An 18737-nucleotide genomic window follows, 5' to 3' on the forward strand; every position below is an offset into this window, starting at 1 on the left:
CATTTTCTCAACTGGCTTTAAAGAAGGGCAGTCAGTTGGTAGACTTACTTGAGGCCCTGCTGCCCAGGCTGGAAATTTTGCTTTCATTCCTTAGGTGGCACATTGGCTCAGGACGGCCTTACACCAAGGATTCAGGGATGTGCAGCCCGATTACTTGAGATCAGCCCTTCTGGCTCTTTCATGGATGAAACCAACTGGGAAAAGAGCCGTTCTAAGCTGGGGACCATGGTGTCTTTCCCTAGTCTACACAGAAACAGCACTCTGAGGGATAGGAGCTGCTGGTGTTTGGTAGCACAATCTCCTATTCTGAAGAGAAACATTTCGTTGTAAGTGGGATGCATCAGACTTGCCACATTTTCTCAACTGGCTTTAAAGAAGGGCAGTCAGTTGGCAGACTTCCTTGAGTCCCTGCGTCCCAGGCTGGAAACTTTGCTTTCATTCCTTAGTTAGCACATTGGCTCAGGACGGCCTTACCCCAAGGATTCAGGGATGTGCAGCCCAATTACTCGAGATCAGCCGTTCTGGCTCTTTCATGGATGAAACCAACTGGGAAAAGAGCCGTTCTAAGCTGGGGACCATGGTGTCTTTCCCTAGTCTACACAGAAACAGCACTCTGAGGGAGACGAGCTGCTGGTGTTTGGTAGCACAATCTCCTAATCTGAAGAGAAACATTTCGTTGTAATCGGGTTGCATCAGCCTTGCCACATTTTCTCAACTGGCTTTAAAGAAGGGCAGTCAGTTGGCAGACTTACTTGAGGCCCTGCTTCCCACGCTGGAAACTTTGCTTTCATTCCTTCGTTAGCACATTGGCTCAGGACGGCCTTACCCCAAGGATTCAGAGATATGCAGGCCGATTACTTGAGATCAGCCCTTCTGGCTCTTTCATGGATGAAACCAACTGGGAAAAGAGCCGTTCTAAGCTGGGGACCATGGTGTCTTTCCCTAGTCTACACAGAAACAGCACTCTGAGGGAGAGGAGCTGCTGGCGTTTTTTAGCAAAATCTCCTATTCTGATGAGAAACATTTCGTTGTAAGCGGGTTGCATCAGCCTTGCCACATTTTCTCAACTGGCTTTAAAGAAGGGCAGTCAGTTGGTAGACTTACTTGAGGCCCTGCTGCCCAGGCTGGAAATTTTGCTTTCATTCCTTAGGTGGCACATTGGCTCAGGACGGCCTTACACCAAGGATTCAGGGATGTGCAGCCCGATTACTTGAGATCAGCCTTTCTGGCTCTTTCATGGATGAAACCAACTGGGAAAAGAGCCGTTCTAAGCTGGGGACCATGGTGTCTTTCCCTAGTCTACACAGAAACAGCACTCTGAGGGAGATGAGCTGCAGGTGTTTGGTAGCACAATCTCCTATTATGAAGAGAAACATTTCGTTGTAATCGGGTTGCATCAGCCTTGCCACATTTTCTCAACTGGCTTTAAAGAAGGGCAGTCAGTTGGCAGACTTCCTTGAGTGCCTGCGTCCCAGGCTGGAAACTTTGCTTTCATTCCTTAGTTAGCACATTGGCTCAGGACGGCCTTACCCCAGGGATTCAGGGATGTGCAGCCCGATTACTCGAGATCAGCCCTTCTGGCTCTTTCATGGATGAAACCAACTGGGAAAAGAGCCGTTCTAAGCTGGGGACCATGGTGTCTTTCCCTAGTCTACACAGAAACAGCACTCTGAGTGAAACGAGATGCTGGCGTTTGGTAGTAAAATCGCCTATTCTGAAGAGAAACATTTCGTTGTAAGCGGGTTGCATCAGCCTTGCCTCATTTTCACAAGTGGCTATAAAGGAGGGCAGTCAGTAGGCCTCACCCTTCAAGCCCACTCCAATTTCCTAGAGAAAACACCAGGCCTCGGTGTGCTTTCCTGTGGCAAGTAAACTTTGCTTTCATTCCTTAGGGGGCACTTTGGCTCAGAACTGCCCTACCCCAAGGATTCAGGAATGTTCAGCCCGATTGTTTGAGAACAGCTTTTCTGGCTCTTTCATGGATGAAACCAACTGGGAAAAGAGCCGTTCTAAGCTGGGGACCATGGTGTCTTTCCCTAGTCTACACAGAAACAGCACTCTGAGGGAGAGGAGCTGCTGGCGTTTGGTAGCAAAATCTCCTATTCTGATGAGAAACATTTCTTTGCAAGCGGGTTGCATCAGCCTTGCCACATTTTCTCAACTGGCTTTAAAGAAGGGCAGTCAATTGGGAGACTTACTTGAGGCCCTGCTGCCCAGGCTGTAAACTTTGCTTTCATTCCTTAGTTGGCACATTGGCTCAGGACTGCCTTACCCCAAAGATTCAGGGATGTGCAGCCCTATTAGTTGAGATCAGCCCTTCTGGCTCTTTCATGGATGAAACTAACTGGGATAAGAGCCGTTCTAAGCTGGGGACCATGGTGTCTTACCCTAGTCTACACAGAAACAGCACTCTGAGGGAGAGGAGTTGCTGGTGTTTGGTAGCACAATCTCCTATTCTGAAGAGAAACATTTCGTTGTAAGCGGGTTGCATCAGCCTTGCCACATTTTCTCAACTGGCTTTAAAGAAGGGCAGTCAGTTGGTAGACTTACTTGAGGCCCTGCTGCCCAGGCTGGAAATTTTGCTTTCATTCCTTAGGTGGCACATTGGCTCAGGACGGCCTTACACCAAGGATTCAGGGATGTGCAGCCCGATTACTTGAGATCAGCCCTTCTGGCTCTTTCATGGATGAAACCAACTGGGAAAAGAGCCGTTCTAAGCTGGGGACCATGGTGTCTTTCCCTAGTCTACACAGAAACAGCACTCTGAGGGAGACGAGCTGCTGGTGTTTGGTAGCACAATCTCCTATTCTGAAGAGAAATATTTCGTTGTAAGCGGGTTGCATCAGCCTTGCCACATTTTCTCAACTGGCTTTAAAGAAGGGCAGTCAGTTGGCAGACTTAGTTGAGGCCCTGCTTCCCACGCTGGAAACTTTGCTTTCATTCCTTCGTTAGCATATTGGCTCAGGACGGCCTTACCCCAAGGATTCAGGGATATGCAGCCCGATTACTTGAGATCAGCCATTCTGGCTCTTTCATGGATGAAACCAACTGGGAAAAGAGCCGTTCTAAGTTGGGCACCATGGTGTCTTACCCTAGTCTACACAGAAACAGCACTCTGAGGGATAGGAGCTGCTGGTGTTTGGTAGCACAATCTCCTATTCTGAAGAGAAACATTTCGTTGTAATCGGGTTGCATCAGCCTTGCCACATTTTCTCAACTGGCTTTAAAGAAGGGCAGTCAGTTGGCAGACTTAGTTGAGGCCCTGCTTCCCACGCTGGAAACTTTGCTTTCATTCCTTCGTTAGCACATTGGCTCAGGACGGCCTTACCCCAAGGATTCAGGGATATGCAGCCCGATTACTTGAGATCAGCCCTTCTGGCTCTTTCATGGAAGAAACCAACTGGGAAAAGAGCCGTTCTAAGTTGGGCACCATGGTGTCTTACCCTAGTCTACACAGAAACAGCACTCTGAGGGATAGGAGCTGCTGGTGTTTGGTAGCACAATCTCCTATTCTGAAGAGAAACATTTCGTTGTAAGTGGGATGCATCAGACTTGCCACATTTTCTCAACTGGCTTTAAAGAAGGGCAGTCAGTTGGCAGACTTCCTTGAGTCCCTGCGTCCCAGGCTGGAAACTTTGCTTTCATTCCTTAGTTAGCACATTGGCTCAGGACGGCCTTACCCCAAGGATTCAGGGATGTGCAGCCCGATTACTCGAGATCAGCCCTTCTGGCTCTTTCATGGATGAAACCAACTGGGAAAAGAGCCGTTCTAAGCTGGGGACCATGGTGTCTTTCCCTAGTCTACACAGAAACAGCACTCTGAGGGAGACGACCTGCTGGCGTTTGGTAGCAAAATCATCTATTCTGAAGAGAAACATTTCGTTGTAAGCGGGTTGCATCAGCCTTGCCTCATTTTCACAAGTGGCTATAAAGGAGGGCAGTCAGTAGGCCTCACCCTTCAAGCCCACTCCAATTTCCTAGAGAAAACACCAGGCCTCGGTGTGCTTTCCTGTGGCAAGTAAACTTTGCTTTCATTCCTTAGGGGGCACTTTGGCTCAGAACTGCCCTACCCCAAGGATTCAGGAATGTTCAGCCCGATTGTTTGAGAACAGCTTTTCTGGCTCTTTCATGGATGAAACCAACTGGGAAAAGAGCCGTTCTAAGCTGGGGACCATGGTGTCTTTCCCTAGTCTACACAGAAACAGCACTCTGAGGGAGAGGAGCTGCTGGCGTTTTTTAGCAAAAGCTCCTATTCTGATGAGAAACATTTCTTTGCAAGCGGGTTGCATCAGCCTTGCCACATTTTCTCAACTGGCTTTAAAGAAGGGCAGTCAGTTGGTAGACTTACTTGAGGCCCTGCTGCCCAGGCTGGAAATTTTGCTTTCATTCCTTAGGTGGCACATTGGCTCAGGACGGCCTTACACCAAGGATTCAGGGATGTGCAGCCCGATTACTTGAGATCAGCCTTTCTGGCTCTTTCATGGATGAAACCAACTGGGAAAAGAGCCGTTCTAAGCTGGGGACCATGGTGTCTTTCCCTAGTCTACACAGAAACAGCACTCTGAGGGAGATGAGCTGCAGGTGTTTGGTAGCACAATCTCCTATTCTGAAGAGAAACATTTCGTTGTAATCGGGTTGCATCAGCCTTGCCACATTTTCTCAACTGGCTTTAAAGAAGGGCAGTCAGTTGGCAGACTTCCTTGAGTGCCTGCGTCCCAGGCTGGAAACTTTGCTTTCATTCCTTAGTTAGCACATTGGCTCAGGACGGCCTTACCCCAAGGATTCAGGGATGTGCAGCCCGATTACTCGAGATCAGCCCTTCTGGCTCTTTCATGGATGAAAGCAACTGGGAAAAGAGCCGTTCTATGCTGTGGACCATGGTGTCTTTCCCTAGTCTACACAGAAACAGCACTCTTAGGGAGACGAGCTGCTGGCGTTTGGTAGCAAAATCGCCTATTCTGAAGAGAAACATTTCGTTGTAAGCGGGTTGCATCAGCCTTGCCTCATTTTCACAAGTGGCTATAAAGGAGGGCAGTCAGTAGGCCTCACCCTTCAAGCCCACTCCAATTTCCTAGAGAAAACACCAGGCCTCGGTGTGCTTTCCTGTGGCAAGTAAACTTTGCTTTCATTCCTTAGGGGGCACTTTGGCTCAGAACTGCCCTACCCCAAGGATTCAGGAATGTTCAGCCCGATTGTTTGAGAACAGCTTTTCTGGCTCTTTCATGGATGAAACCAACTGGGAAAAGAGCCGTTCTAAGCTGGGGACCATGGTGTCTTTCCCTAGTCTACACAGAAACAGCACTCTGAGGGAGAGGAGCTGCTGGCGTTTGGTAGCAAAATCTCCTATTCTGATGAGAAACATTTCTTTGCAAGCGGGTTGCATCAGCCTTGCCACATTTTCTCAACTGGCTTTAAAGAAGGGCAGTCAATTGGGAGACTTACTTGAGGCCCTGCTGCCCAGGCTGTAAACTTTGCTTTCATTCCTTAGTTGGCACATTGGCTCAGGACTGCCTTACCCCAAAGATTCAGGGATGTGCAGCCCTATTAGTTGAGATCAGCCCTTCTGGCTCTTTCATGGATGAAACTAACTGGGATAAGAGCCGTTCTAAGCTGGGGACCATGGTGTCTTACACTAGTCTACACAGAAACAGCACTCTGAGGGAGAGGAGTTGCTGGTGTTTGGTAGCACAATATCCTATTCTGAAGAGAAACATTTCGTTGTAAGCGGGTTGCATCAGCCTTGCCACATTTTCTCAACTGGCTTTAAAGAAGGGCAGTCAGTTGGTAGACTTACTTGAGGCCCTGCTGCCCAGGCTGGAAATTTTGCTTTCATTCCTTAGGTGGCACATTGTCTCAGGACGGCCTTACACCAAGGATTCAGGGATGTGCAGCCCGATTACTTGAGATCAGCCCTTCTGGCTCTTTCATGGAAGAAACCAACTGGGAAAAGAGCCGTTCTAAGCTGGGGACCATGGTGTCTTTCCCTAGTCTACACAGAAACAGCACTCTGAGGGAGACGAGCTGCTGGTGTTTGGTAGCACAATCTCCTATTCTGAAGAGAAATATTTCGTTGTAAGCGGGTTGCATCAGCCTTGCCACATTTTCTCAACTGGCTTTAAAGAAGGGCAGTCAGTTGGCAGACTTAGTTGAGGCCCTGCTTCCCACGCTGGAAACTTTGCTTTCATTCCTTCGTTAGCATATTGGCTCAGGACGGCCTTACCCCAAGGATTCAGGGATATGCAGCCCGATTACTTGAGATCAGCCATTCTGGCTCTTTCATGGATGAAACCAACTGGGAAAAGAGCCGTTCTAAGTTGGGCACCATGGTGTCTTACCCTAGTCTACACAGAAACAGCACTCTGAGGGATAGGAGCTGCTGGTGTTTGGTAGCACAATCTCCTATTCTGAAGAGAAACATTTCGTTGTAATCGGGTTGCATCAGCCTTGCCACATTTTCTCAACTGGCTTTAAAGAAGGGCAGTCAGTTGGCAGACTTAGTTGAGGCCCTGCTTCCCACGCTGGAAACTTTGCTTTCATTCCTTCGTTAGCACATTGGCTCAGGACGGCCTTACCCCAAGGATTCAGGGATATGCAGCCCGATTACTTGAGATCAGCCCTTCTGGCTCTTTCATGGAAGAAACCAACTGGGAAAAGAGCCGTTCTAAGTTGGGCACCATGGTGTCTTACCCTAGTCTACACAGAAACAGCACTCTGAGGGATAGGAGCTGCTGGTGTTTGGTAGCACAATCTCCTATTCTGAAGAGAAACATTTCGTTGTAAGTGGGATGCATCAGACTTGCCACATTTTCTCAACTGGCTTTAAAGAAGGGCAGTCAGTTGGCAGACTTCCTTGAGTCCCTGCGTCCCAGGCTGGAAACTTTGCTTTCATTCCTTAGTTAGCACATTGGCTCAGGACGGCCTTACCCCAAGGATTCAGGGATGTGCAGCCCGATTACTCGAGATCAGCCCTTCTGGCTCTTTCATGGATGAAACCAACTGGGAAAAGAGCCGTTCTAAGCTGGGGACCATGGTGTCTTTCCCTAGTCTACACAGAAACAGCACTCTGAGGGAGACGAGCTGCTGGCGTTTGGTAGCAAAATCGCCTATTCTGAAGAGAAACATTTCGTTGTAAGCGGGTTGCATCAGCCTTGCCTCATTTTCACAAGTGGCTATAAAGGAGGGCAGTCAGTAGGCCTCACCCTTCAAGCCCACTCCAATTTCCTAGAGAAAACACCAGGCCTCGGTGTGCTTTCCTGTGACAAGTAAACTTTGCTTTCATTCCTTAGGGGGCACTTTGGCTCAGAAATGCCCTACCCCAAGGATTCAGGAATGTTCAGCCCGATTGTTTGAGAACAGCTTTTCTGGCTCTTTCATGGATGAAACTAACTGGGATAAGAGCCGTTCTAAGCTGGGGACCATGGTGTCTTACCCTAGTCTACACAGAAACAGCACTCTGAGGGAGAGGAGTTGCTGGTGTTTGGTAGCACAATCTCTTATTCTGAAGAGAAACATTTCATTGTAAGCGGGTTGCATCAGCCTTGCCACATTTTCTCAACTGGCTTTAAAGAAGGGCAGTCAGTTGGTAGACTTACTTGAGGCCCTGCTGCCCAGGCTGGAAATTTTGCTTTCATTCCTTAGGTGGCACATTGGCTCAGGACGGCCTTACACCAAGGATTCAGGGATGTGCAGCCCGATTACTTGAGATCAGCCCTTCTGGCTCTTTCATGGATGAAACCAACTGGGAAAAGAGCCGTTCTAAGCTGGGGACCATGGTGTCTTTCCCTAGTCTACACAGAAACAGCACTCTGAGGGATAGGAGCTGCTGGTGTTTGGTAGCACAATCTCCTATTCTGAAGAGAAACATTTCGTTGTAAGTGGGATGCATCAGACTTGCCACATTTTCTCAACTGGCTTTAAAGAAGGGCAGTCAGTTGGCAGACTTCCTTGAGTCCCTGCGTCCCAGGCTGGAAACTTTGCTTTCATTCCTTAGTTAGCACATTGGCTCAGGACGGCCTTACCCCAAGGATTCAGGGATGTGCAGCCCAATTACTCGAGATCAGCCCTTCTGGCTCTTTCATGGATGAAACCAACTGGGAAAAGAGCCGTTCTAAGCTGGGGACCATGGTGTCTTTCCCTAGTCTACACAGAAACAGCACTCTGAGGGAGACGAGCTGCTGGTGTTTGGTAGCACAATCTCCTAATCTGAAGAGAAACATTTCGTTGTAATCGGGTTGCATCAGCCTTGCCACATTTTCTCAACTGGCTTTAAAGAAGGGCAGTCAGTTGGCAGACTTACTTGAGGCCCTGCTTCCCACGCTGGAAACTTTGCTTTCATTCCTTCGTTAGCACATTGGCTCAGGACGGCCTTACCCCAAGGATTCAGAGATATGCAGGCCGATTACTTGAGATCAGCCCTTCTGGCTCTTTCATGGATGAAACCAACTGGGAAAAGAGCCGTTCTAAGTTGGGCAGCATGGTGTCTTACCATAGTCTACACAGAAACAGCACTCTGAGGGATAGGAGCTGCTGGTGTTTGGTAGCACAATCTCCTATTCTGAAGAGAAACATTTCGTTGTAAGTGGGCTGCATCAGACTTGCCACATTTTCTCAACTGGCTTTAAAGAAGGGCAGTCAGTTGGCAGACTTCCTTGAGTCCCTGCGTCCCAGGCTGGAAACTTTGCTTTCATTCCTTAGTTAGCACATTGGCTCAGGACGGCCTTACCCCAGGGATTCAGGGATGTGCTGCCCGATTACTCGAGATCAGCCCTTCTGGCTCTTTCATGGATGAAACCAACTGGGAAAAGAGCCGTTCTAAGCTGGGGACCATGGTGTCTTTCCCTAGTCTACACAGAAACAGCACTCTGAGGGAGACGAGCTGCTGGCGTTTGGTAGCAAAATCTCCTATTCTGAAGAGAAACATTTCGTTGTAAGCGGGTTGCATCAGCCTTGCCTCATTTTCACAAGTGGCTATAAAGGAGGGCAGTCAGTAGGCCTCACCCTTCAAGCCCACTCCAATTTCCTAGAGAAAACACCAGGCCTCGGTGTGCTTTCCTGTGGCAAGTAAACTTTGCTTTCATTCCTTAGGGGGCACTTTGGCTCAGAACTGCCCTACCCGAAGGATTCAGGAATGTTCAGCCCGATTGTTTGAGAACAGCTTTTCTGGCTCTTTCATGGATGAAACCAACTGGGAAAAGAGCCGTTCTAAGCTGGGGACCATGGTGTCTTTCCCTAGTCTACACAGAAACAGCACTCTGAGGGAGAGGAGCTGCTGGCGTTTTTTAGCAAAATCTCCTATTCTGATGAGAAACATTTCTTTGCAAGCGGGTTGCATCAGCCTTGCCACATTTTCTCAACTGGCTTTAAAGAAGGGCAGTCAATTGGCAAACTTCCTTGAGGCCCTGCTTCCCAGGCTGTAAACTTTGCTTTCATTCCTTAGTTGGCACATTGGCTCAGGACTGCCTTACCCCAAAGATTCAGGGATGTGCAGCCCTATTAGTTGAGATCAGCCCTTCTGGCTCTTTCGTGGATGAAACTAACTGGGATAAGAGCCGTTCTAAGCTGGGGACCATGGTGTCTTACCCTAGTCTACACAGAAACAGCACTCTGAGGGAGACGAGCTGCTGGTGTTTGGTAGCACAATCTCCTAATCTGAAGAGAAACATTTCGTTGTAATCGGGTTGCATCAGCCTTGCCACATTTTCTCAACTGGCTTTAAAGAAGGGCAGTCAGTTGGCAGACTTAGTTGAGGCCCTGCTTCCCACGCTGGAAAATTTGCTTTCATTCCTTCGTTAGCACATTGGCTCAGGACGGCCTTACCCCAAGGATTCAGGGATATGCAGCCCGATTACTTGAGATCAGCCCTTCTGGCTCTTTCATGGATGAAACCAACTGGGAAAATAGCCGTTCTAAGTTGGGCACCATGGTGTCTTACCCTGGTCTACAGAGAAACAGCCCTCTGAGGGATAGGAGCTGCTGGTGTTTGGTAGCACAATCTCCTATTCTGAAGAGAAACATTTCGTTGTAAGTGGGATGCATCAGACTTGCCACATTTTCTCAACTGGCTTTAAAGAAGGGCAGTCAGTTGGCAGACTTCTTTGAGTCCCTGCGTCCCAGGCTGGAAACTTTGCTTTCATTCCTTAGTTAGCACATTGGCTCAGGACGGCCTTACCCCAAGGATTCAGGGATGTGCAGCCCGATTACTCGAGATCAGCCCTTCTGGCTCTTTCATGGATGAAACCAACTGGGAAAAGAGCCGTTCTAAGCTGGGGACCATGGTGTCTTTCCCTAGTCTACACAGAAACAGCACTCTGAGGGAGACGAGCTGCTGGCGTTTGGTAAAAAAATCGCCTATTCTGAAGAGAAACATTTCGTTGTAAGCGGGTTGCATCAGCCTTGCCTCATTTTCACAAGTGGCTATAAAGGAGGGCAGTCAGTAGGCCTCACCCTTCAAGACCACTCCAATTTCCTAGCGAAAACACCAGGCCTCGGTGTGCTTTCCTGTGGCAAGTAAACTTTGCTTTCATTCCTTAGGGGGCACTTTGGCTCAGAACTGCCCTACCCCAAGGATTCAGGAATGTTCAGCCCGATTGTTTGAGAACAGCTTTTCTGGCTCTTTCATGGATGAAACCAACTGGGAAAAGAGCCGTTCTAAGCTGGGGACCATGGTGTCTTTCCCTAGTCTACACAGAAACAGCACTCTGAGGGAGAGGAGCTGCTGGCGTTTTTTAGCAAAATCTCCTATTCTGATGAGAAACATTTCTTTGCAAGCGGGTTGCATCAGCCTTGCCACATTTTCTCAACTGGCTTTAAAGAAGGGCAGTCAATTGGCAAACTTCCTTGAGGCCCTGCTTCCCAGGCTGTAAACTTTGCTTTCATTCCTTAGTTGGCACATTGGCTCAGGACTGCCTTACCCCAAAGATTCAGGCATGTGCAGCCCTGTTAGTTGAGATCAGCCCTTCTGGCTCTTTCATGGATGAAACTAACTGGGATAAGAGCCGTTCTAAGCTGGGGACCATGGTGTCTTAATCTAGTCTACACAGAAACAGCACTCTGAGGGAGACGAGCTGCTGGTGTTTGGTAGCACAATCTCCTATTCTGAAGAGAAACATTTCGTTGTAATCGGGTTGCATCAGCCTTGCCACATTTTCTCAACTGGCTTTAAAGAAGGGCAGTCAGTTGGCCGACTTACTTGAGGCCCTGCTTCCCACGCTGGAAACTTTGCTTTCATTCCTTCGTTAGCACATTGGCTCAGGACGGCCTTACGCCAAGGATTCAGGGATAGGCAGGCCGATTACTTGAGATCAGCCCTTCTGGCTCTTTCATGGATGAAACCAACTGGGAAAAGAGCCGTTCTAAGTTGGGCAGCATGGTGTCTTACCCTAGTCTACACAGAAACAGCACTCTGAGGGATAGGAGCTGCTGGTGTTTGGTAGCACAAACTCCTATTCTGAAGAGAAACATTTCGTTGTAAGTGGGCTGCATCAGACTTGCCACATTTTCTCAACTGGATTTAAAGAAGGGCAGTCAGTTGGCAGACTTCCTTGAGTCCCTGCGTCCCAGGCTGGAAACTTTCCTTTCATTCCTTAGTTAGCACATTGGCTCAGGACGGCCTTACCCCAGGGATTCAGGGATGTGCAGCCCGATTACTCGAGATCAGCCCTTCTGGCTCTTTCATGGATGAAACCAACTGGGAAAAGAGCCGTTCTAAGCTGGGGACCATGGTGTCTTTCCCTAGTCTACACAGAAACAGCACTCTGAGTGCAACGAGATGCTGGCGTTTGGTAGTAAAATCGCCTATTCTGAAGAGAAACATTTCGTTGTAAGCGGGTTGCATCAGCCTTGCCTCATTTTCACAAGTGGCTATAAAGGAGGGCAGTCAGTAGGCCTCACCCTTCAAGCCCACTCCAATTTCCTAGAGAAAACACCAGGCCTCGGTGTGCTTTCCTGTGGCAAGTAAACTTTGCTTTCATTCCTTAGGGGGCACTTTGGCTCAGAACTGCCCTACCCCAAGGATTCAGGAATGTTCAGCCCGATTGTTTGAGAACAGCTTTTCTGGCTCTTTCATGGATGAAACCAACTGGGAAAAGAGCCGTTCTAAGCTGGGGACCATGGTGTCTTTCCCTAGTCTACACAGAAACAGCACTCTGAGGGAGAGGAGCTGCTGGCGTTTTTTAGCAAAATCTCCTATTCTGATGAGAAACATTTCTTTGCAAGCGGGTTGCATCAGCCTTGCCACATTTTCTCAACTGGCTTTAAAGAAGGGCAGTCAATTGGCAAACTTCCTTGAGGCCCTGCTTCCCAGGCTGTAAACTTTGCTTTCATTCCTTAGTTGGCACATTAGCTCAGGACTGCCTTACCCCAAAGATTCAGGCATGTGCAGCCCTATTAGTTGAGATCAGCCCTTCTGGCTCTTTCATGGATGAAACTAACTGGGATAAGAGCCGTTCTAAGCTGGGGACCATGGTGTCTTAATCTAGTCTACACAGAAACAGCACTCTGAGGGAGACGAGCTGCTGGTGTTTGGTAGCACAATCTCCTATTCTGAAGAGAAACATTTCGTTGTAATCGGGTTGCATCAGCCTTGCCACATTTTCTCAACTGGCTTTAAAGAAGGGCAGTCAGTTGGCCGACTTACTTGAGGCCCTGCTTCCCACGCTGGAAACTTTGCTTTCATTCCTTCGTTAGCACATTGGCTCAGGACGGCCTTACGCCAAGGATTCAGGGATAGGCAGGCCGATTACTTGACATCAGCCCTTCTGGCTCTTTCATGGATGAAACCAACTGGGAAAAGAGCCGTTCTAAGTTGGGCAGCATGGTGTCTTACCCTAGTCTACACAGAAACAGCACTCTGAGGGATAGGAGCTGCTGGTGTTTGGTAGCACAATCTCCTATTCTGAAGAGAAACATTTCGTTGTAAGTGGGCTGCATCAGACTTGCCACATTTTCTCAACTGGATTTAAAGAAGGGCAGTCAGTTGGCAGACTTCCTTGAGTCCCTGCGTCCCAGGCTGGAAACTTTCCTTTCATTCCTTAGTTAGCACATTGGCTCAGGACGGCCTTACCCCAGGGATTCAGGGATGTGCAGCCCGATTACTCGAGATCAGCCCTTCTGGCTCTTTCATGGATGAAACCAACTGGGAAAAGAGCCGTTCTAAGCTGGGGACCATGGTGTCTTTCCCTAGTCTACACAGAAACAGCACTCTGAGTGAAACGAGATGCTGGCGTTTGGTAGTAAAATCGCCTATTCTGAAGAGAAACATTTCGTTGTAAGCGGGTTGCATCAGCCTTGCCTCATTTTCACAAGTGGCTATAAAGGAGGGCAGTCAGTAGGCCTCACCCTTCAAGCCCACTCCAATTTCCTAGAGAAAACACCAGGCCTCGGTGTGCTTTCCTGTGGCAAGTAAACTTTGCTTTCATTCCTTAGGGGGCACTTTGGCTCAGAACTGCCCTACCCCAAGGATTCAGGAATGTTCAGCCCGATTGTTTGAGAACAGCTTTTCTGGCTCTTTCATGGATGAAACCAACTGGGAAAAGAGCCGTTCTAAGCTGGGGACCATGGTGTCTTTCCCTAGTCTACACAGAAACAGCACTCTGAGGGAGAGGAGCTGCTGGCGTTTTTTAGCAAAATCTCCTATTCTGATGAGAAACATTTCTTTGCAAGCGGGTTGCATCAGCCTTGCCACATTTTCTCAACTGGCTTTAAAGAAGGGCAGTCAATTGGCAAACTTCCTTGAGGCCCTGCTTCCCAGGCTGTAAACTTTGCTTTCATTCCTTAGTTGGCACATTGGCTCAGGACTGCCTTACCCCAAAGATTCAGGCATGTGCAGCCCTATTAGTTGAGATCAGCCCTTCTGGCTCTTTCATGGATGAAACTAACTGGGATAAGAGCCGTTCTAAGCTGGGGACCATGGTGTCTTAATCTAGTGTACACAGAAACAGCACTCTGAGGGAGACGAGCTGCTGGTGTTTGGTAGCACAATCTCCTATTCTGAAGAGAAACATTTCGTTGTAATCGGGTTGCATCAGCCTTGCCACATTTTCTCAACTGGCTTTAAAGAAGGGCAGTCAGTTGGCCGACTTACTTGAGGCCCTGCTTCCCACGCTGGAAACTTTGCTTTCATTCCTTCGTTAGCACATTGGCTCAGGACGGCCTTACGCCAAGGATTCAGGGATAGGCAGGCCGATTACTTGAGATCAGCCCTTCTGGCTCTTTCATGGATGAAACCAACTGGGAAAAGAGCCGTTCTAAGTTGGGCAGCATGGTGTCTTACCCTAGTCTACACAGAAACAGCACTCTGAGGGATAGGAGCTGCTGGTGTTTGGTAGCACAATCTCCTATTCTGAAGAGAAACATTTCGTTGTAAGTGGGCTGCATCAGACTTGCCACATTTTCTCAACTGGCTTTAAAGAAGGGCAGTCAGTTGGCAGACTTCCTTGAGTCCCTGCGTCCCAGGCTAGAAACTTTCCTTTCATTCCTTAGTTAGCACATTGGCTCAGGACGGCCTTACCCCAGGGATTCAGGGATGTGCAGCCCGATTACTCGAGATCAGCCCTTCTGGCTCTTTCATGGATGAAGCCAACTGGGAAAAGAGCCGTTCTAAGCTGGGGACCATGGTGTCTTTCCCTAGTCTACACAGAAACAGCACTCTGAGTGAAACGAGATGCTGGCGTTTGGTAGTAAAATCGCCTATTCTGAAGAGAAACATTTCGTTGTAAGCGGGTTGCATCAGCCTTGCCTCATTTTCACAAGTGGCTATAAAGGAGGGCAGTCAGTAGGCCTCACCCTTCAAGCCCACTCCAATTTCCTAGAGAAAACACCAGGCCTCGGTGTGCTTTCCTGTGGCAAGTAAACTTTGCTTTCATTCCTTAGGGGGCACTTTGGCTCAGAACTGCCCTACCCCAAGGATTCAGGAATGTTCAGCCCGATTGTTTGAGAACAGCTTTTCTGGCTCTTTCATGGATGAAACCAACTGGGAAAAGAGCCGTTCTAAGCTGGGGACCATGGTGTCTTTCCCTAGTCTACACAGAAACAGCACTCTGAGGGAGAGGAGCTGCTGGCGTTTTTTAGCAAAATCTCCTATTCTGATGAGAAACATTTCGTTGTAAGCGGGTTGCATCAGCCTTGCCACATTTTCTCAACTGGCTTTAAAGAAGGGCAGTCAGTTGGTAGACTTACTTGAGGCCCTGCTGCCCAGGCTGGAAATTTTGCTTTCATTCCTTAGGTGGCACATTGGCTCAGGACGGCCTTACACCAAGGATTCAGGGATGTGCAGCCCGATTACTTGAGATCAGCCTTTCTGGCTCTTTCATGGATGAAACCAACTGGGAAAAGAGCCGTTCTAAGCTGGGGACCATGGTGTCTTTCCCTAGTCTACACAGAAACAGCACTCTGAGGGAGATGAGCTGCAGGTGTTTGGTAGCACAATCTCCTATTCTGAAGAGAAACATTTCGTTGTAATCGGGTTGCATCAGCCTTGCCACATTTTCTCAACTGGCTTTAAAGAAGGGCAGTCAGTTGGCAGACTTCCTTGAGTGCCTGCGTCCCAGGCTGGAAACTTTGCTTTCATTCCTTAGTTAGCACATTGGCTCAGGACGGCCTTACCCCAAGGATTCAGGGATGTGCAGCCCGATTACTCGAGATCAGCCCTTCTGGCTCTTTCATGGATGAAAGCAACTGGGAAAAGAGCCGTTCTATGCTGTGGACCATGGTGTCTTTCCCTAGTCTACACAGAAACAGCACTCTTAGGGAGACGAGCTGCTGGCGTTTGGTAGCAAAATCGCCTATTCTGAAGAGAAACATTTCGTTGTAAGCGGGTTGCATCAGCCTTGCCTCATTTTCACAAGTGGCTATAAAGGAGGGCAGTCAGTAGGCCTCACCCTTCAAGCCCACTCCAATTTCCTAGAGAAAACACCAGGCCTCGGTGTGCTTTCCTGTGGCAAGTAAACTTTGCTTTCATTCCTTAGGGGGCACTTTGGCTCAGAACTGCCCTACCCCAAGGATTCAGGAATGTTCAGCCCGATTGTTTGAGAACAGCTTTTCTGGCTCTTTCATGGATGAAACCAACTGGGAAAAGAGCCGTTCTAAGCTGGGGACCATGGTGTCTTTCCCTAGTCTACACAGAAACAGCACTCTGAGGGAGAGGAGCTGCTGGCGTTTGGTAGCAAAATCTCCTATTCTGATGAGAAACATTTCTTTGCAAGCGGGTTGCATCAGCCTTGCCACATTTTCTCAACTGGCTTTAAAGAAGGGCAGTCAATTGGGAGACTTACTTGAGGCCCTGCTGCCCAGGCTGTAAACTTTGCTTTCATTCCTTAGTTGGCACATTGGCTCAGGACTGCCTTACCCCAAAGATTCAGGGATGTGCAGCCCTATTAGTTGAGATCAGCCCTTCTGGCTCTTTCATGGATGAAACTAACTGGGATAAGAGCCGTTCTAAGCTGGGGACCATGGTGTCTTACCCTAGTCTACACAGAAACAGCACTCTGAGGGAGAGGAGTTGCTGGTGTTTGGTAGCACAATATCCTATTCTGAAGAGAAACATTTCGTTGTAAGCGGGTTGCATCAGCCTTGCCACATTTTCTCAACTGGCTTTAAAGAAGGGCAGTCAGTTGGTAGACTTACTTGAGGCCCTGCTGCCCAGGCTGGAAATTTTGCTTTCATTCCTTAGGTGGCACATTGGCTCAGGACGGCCTTACACCAAGGATTCAGGGATGTGCAGCCCGATTACTTGAGATCAGCCCTTCTGGCTCTTTCATGGATGAAACCAACTGGAAAAAGAGCCGTTCTAAGCTGGGGACCATGGTGTCTTTCCCTAGTCTACACAGAAACAGCACTCTGAGGGAGACGAGCTGCTGGTGTTTGGTAGCACAATCTCCTATTCTGAAGAGAAATATTTCGTTGTAAGCGGGTTGCATCAGCCTTGCCACATTTTCTCAACTGGCTTTAAAGAAGGGCAGTCAGTTGGCAGACTTAGTTGAGGCCCTGCTTCCCACGCTGGAAACTTTGCTTTCATTCCTTCGTTAGCATATTGGCTCAGGACGGCCTTACCCCAAGGATTCAGGGATATGCAGCCCGATTACTTGAGATCAGCCATTCTGGCTCTTTCATGGATGAAACCAACTGGGAAAAGAGCCGTTCTAAGTTGGGCACCATGGTGTCTTACCCTAGTCTACACAGAAACAGCACTCTGAGGGATAGGAGCTGCTGGTGTTTGGTAGCACAATCTCCTATTCTGAAGAGAAACATTTCGTTGTAATCGGGTTGCATCAGCCTTGCCACATTTTCTCAACTGGCTTTAAAGAAGGGCAGTCAGTTGGCAGACTTAGTTGAGGCCCTGCTTCCCACGCTGGAAACTTTGCTTTCATTCCTTCGTTAGCACATTGGCTCAGGACGGCCTTACCCCAAGGATTCAGGGATATGCAGCCCGATTACTTGAGATCAGCCCTTCTGGCTCTTTCATGGAAGAAACCAACTGGGAAAAGAGCCGTTCTAAGTTGGGCACCATGGTGTCTTACCCTAGTCTACACAGAAACAGCACTCTGAGGGATAGGAGCTGCTGGTGTTTGGTAGCACAATCTCCTATTCTGAAGAGAAACATTTCGTTGTAAGTGGGATGCATCAGACTTGCCACATTTTCTCAACTGGCTTTAAAGAAGGGCAGTCAGTTGGCAGACTTCCTTGAGTCCCTGCGTCCCAGGCTGGAAACTTTGCTTTCATTCCTTAGTTAGCACATTGGCTCAGGACGGCCTTACCCCAAGGATTCAGGGATGTGCAGCCCGATTACTCGAGATCAGCCCTTCTGGCTCTTTCATGGATGAAACCAACTGGGAAAAGAGCCGTTCTAAGCTGGGGACCATGGTGTCTTTCCCTAGTCTACACAGAAACAGCACTCTGAGGGAGACGAGCTGCTGGCGTTTGGTAGCAAAATCGCCTATTCTGAAGAGAAACATTTCGTTGTAAGCGGGTTGCATCAGCCTTGCCTCATTTTCACAAGTGGCTATAAAGGAGGGCAGTCAGTAGGCCTCACCCTTCAAGCCCACTCCAATTTCCTAGAGAAAACACCAGGCCTCGGTGTGCTTTCCTGTGGCAAGTAAACTTTGCTTTCATTCCTTAGGGGGCACTTTGGCTCAGAACTGCCCTACCCCAAGGATTCAGGAATGTTCAGCCCGATTGTTTGAGAACAGCTTTTCTGGCTCTTTCATGGATGAAACCAACTGGGAAAAGAGCCGTTCTAAGCTGGGGACCATGGTGTCTTTCCCTAGTCTACACAGAAACAGCACTCTGAGGGAGAGGAGCTGCTGGCGTTTTTTAGCAAAATCTCCTATTCTGATGAGAAACATTTCTTTGCAAGCGGGTTGCATCAGCCTTGCCACATTTTCTCAACTGGCTTTAAAGAAGGGCAGTCAATTGGCAAACTTCCTTGAGGCCCTGCTTCCCAGGCTGTAAACTTTGCTTTCATTCCTTAGTTGGCACATTGGCTCAGGACTGCCTTACCCCAAAGATTCAGGGATGTGCAGCCCTATTAGTTGAGATCAGCCCTTCTGGCTCTTTCATGGATGAAACTAACTGGGATAAGAGCCGTTCTAAGCTGGGGACCATGGTGTCTTACCCTAGTCTACACAGAAACAGCACTCTGAGGGAGAGGAGTTGCTGGTGTTTGGTAGCACAATCTCTTATTCTGAAGAGAAACATTTCATTGTAAGCGGGTTGCATCAGCCTTGCCACATTTTCTCAACTGG

This window comes from Balaenoptera acutorostrata, chromosome 21, assembly GCF_949987535.1.
Source record: "Balaenoptera acutorostrata chromosome 21, mBalAcu1.1, whole genome shotgun sequence".
NCBI classification, from domain to species: domain Eukaryota; kingdom Metazoa; phylum Chordata; class Mammalia; order Artiodactyla; family Balaenopteridae; genus Balaenoptera; species Balaenoptera acutorostrata.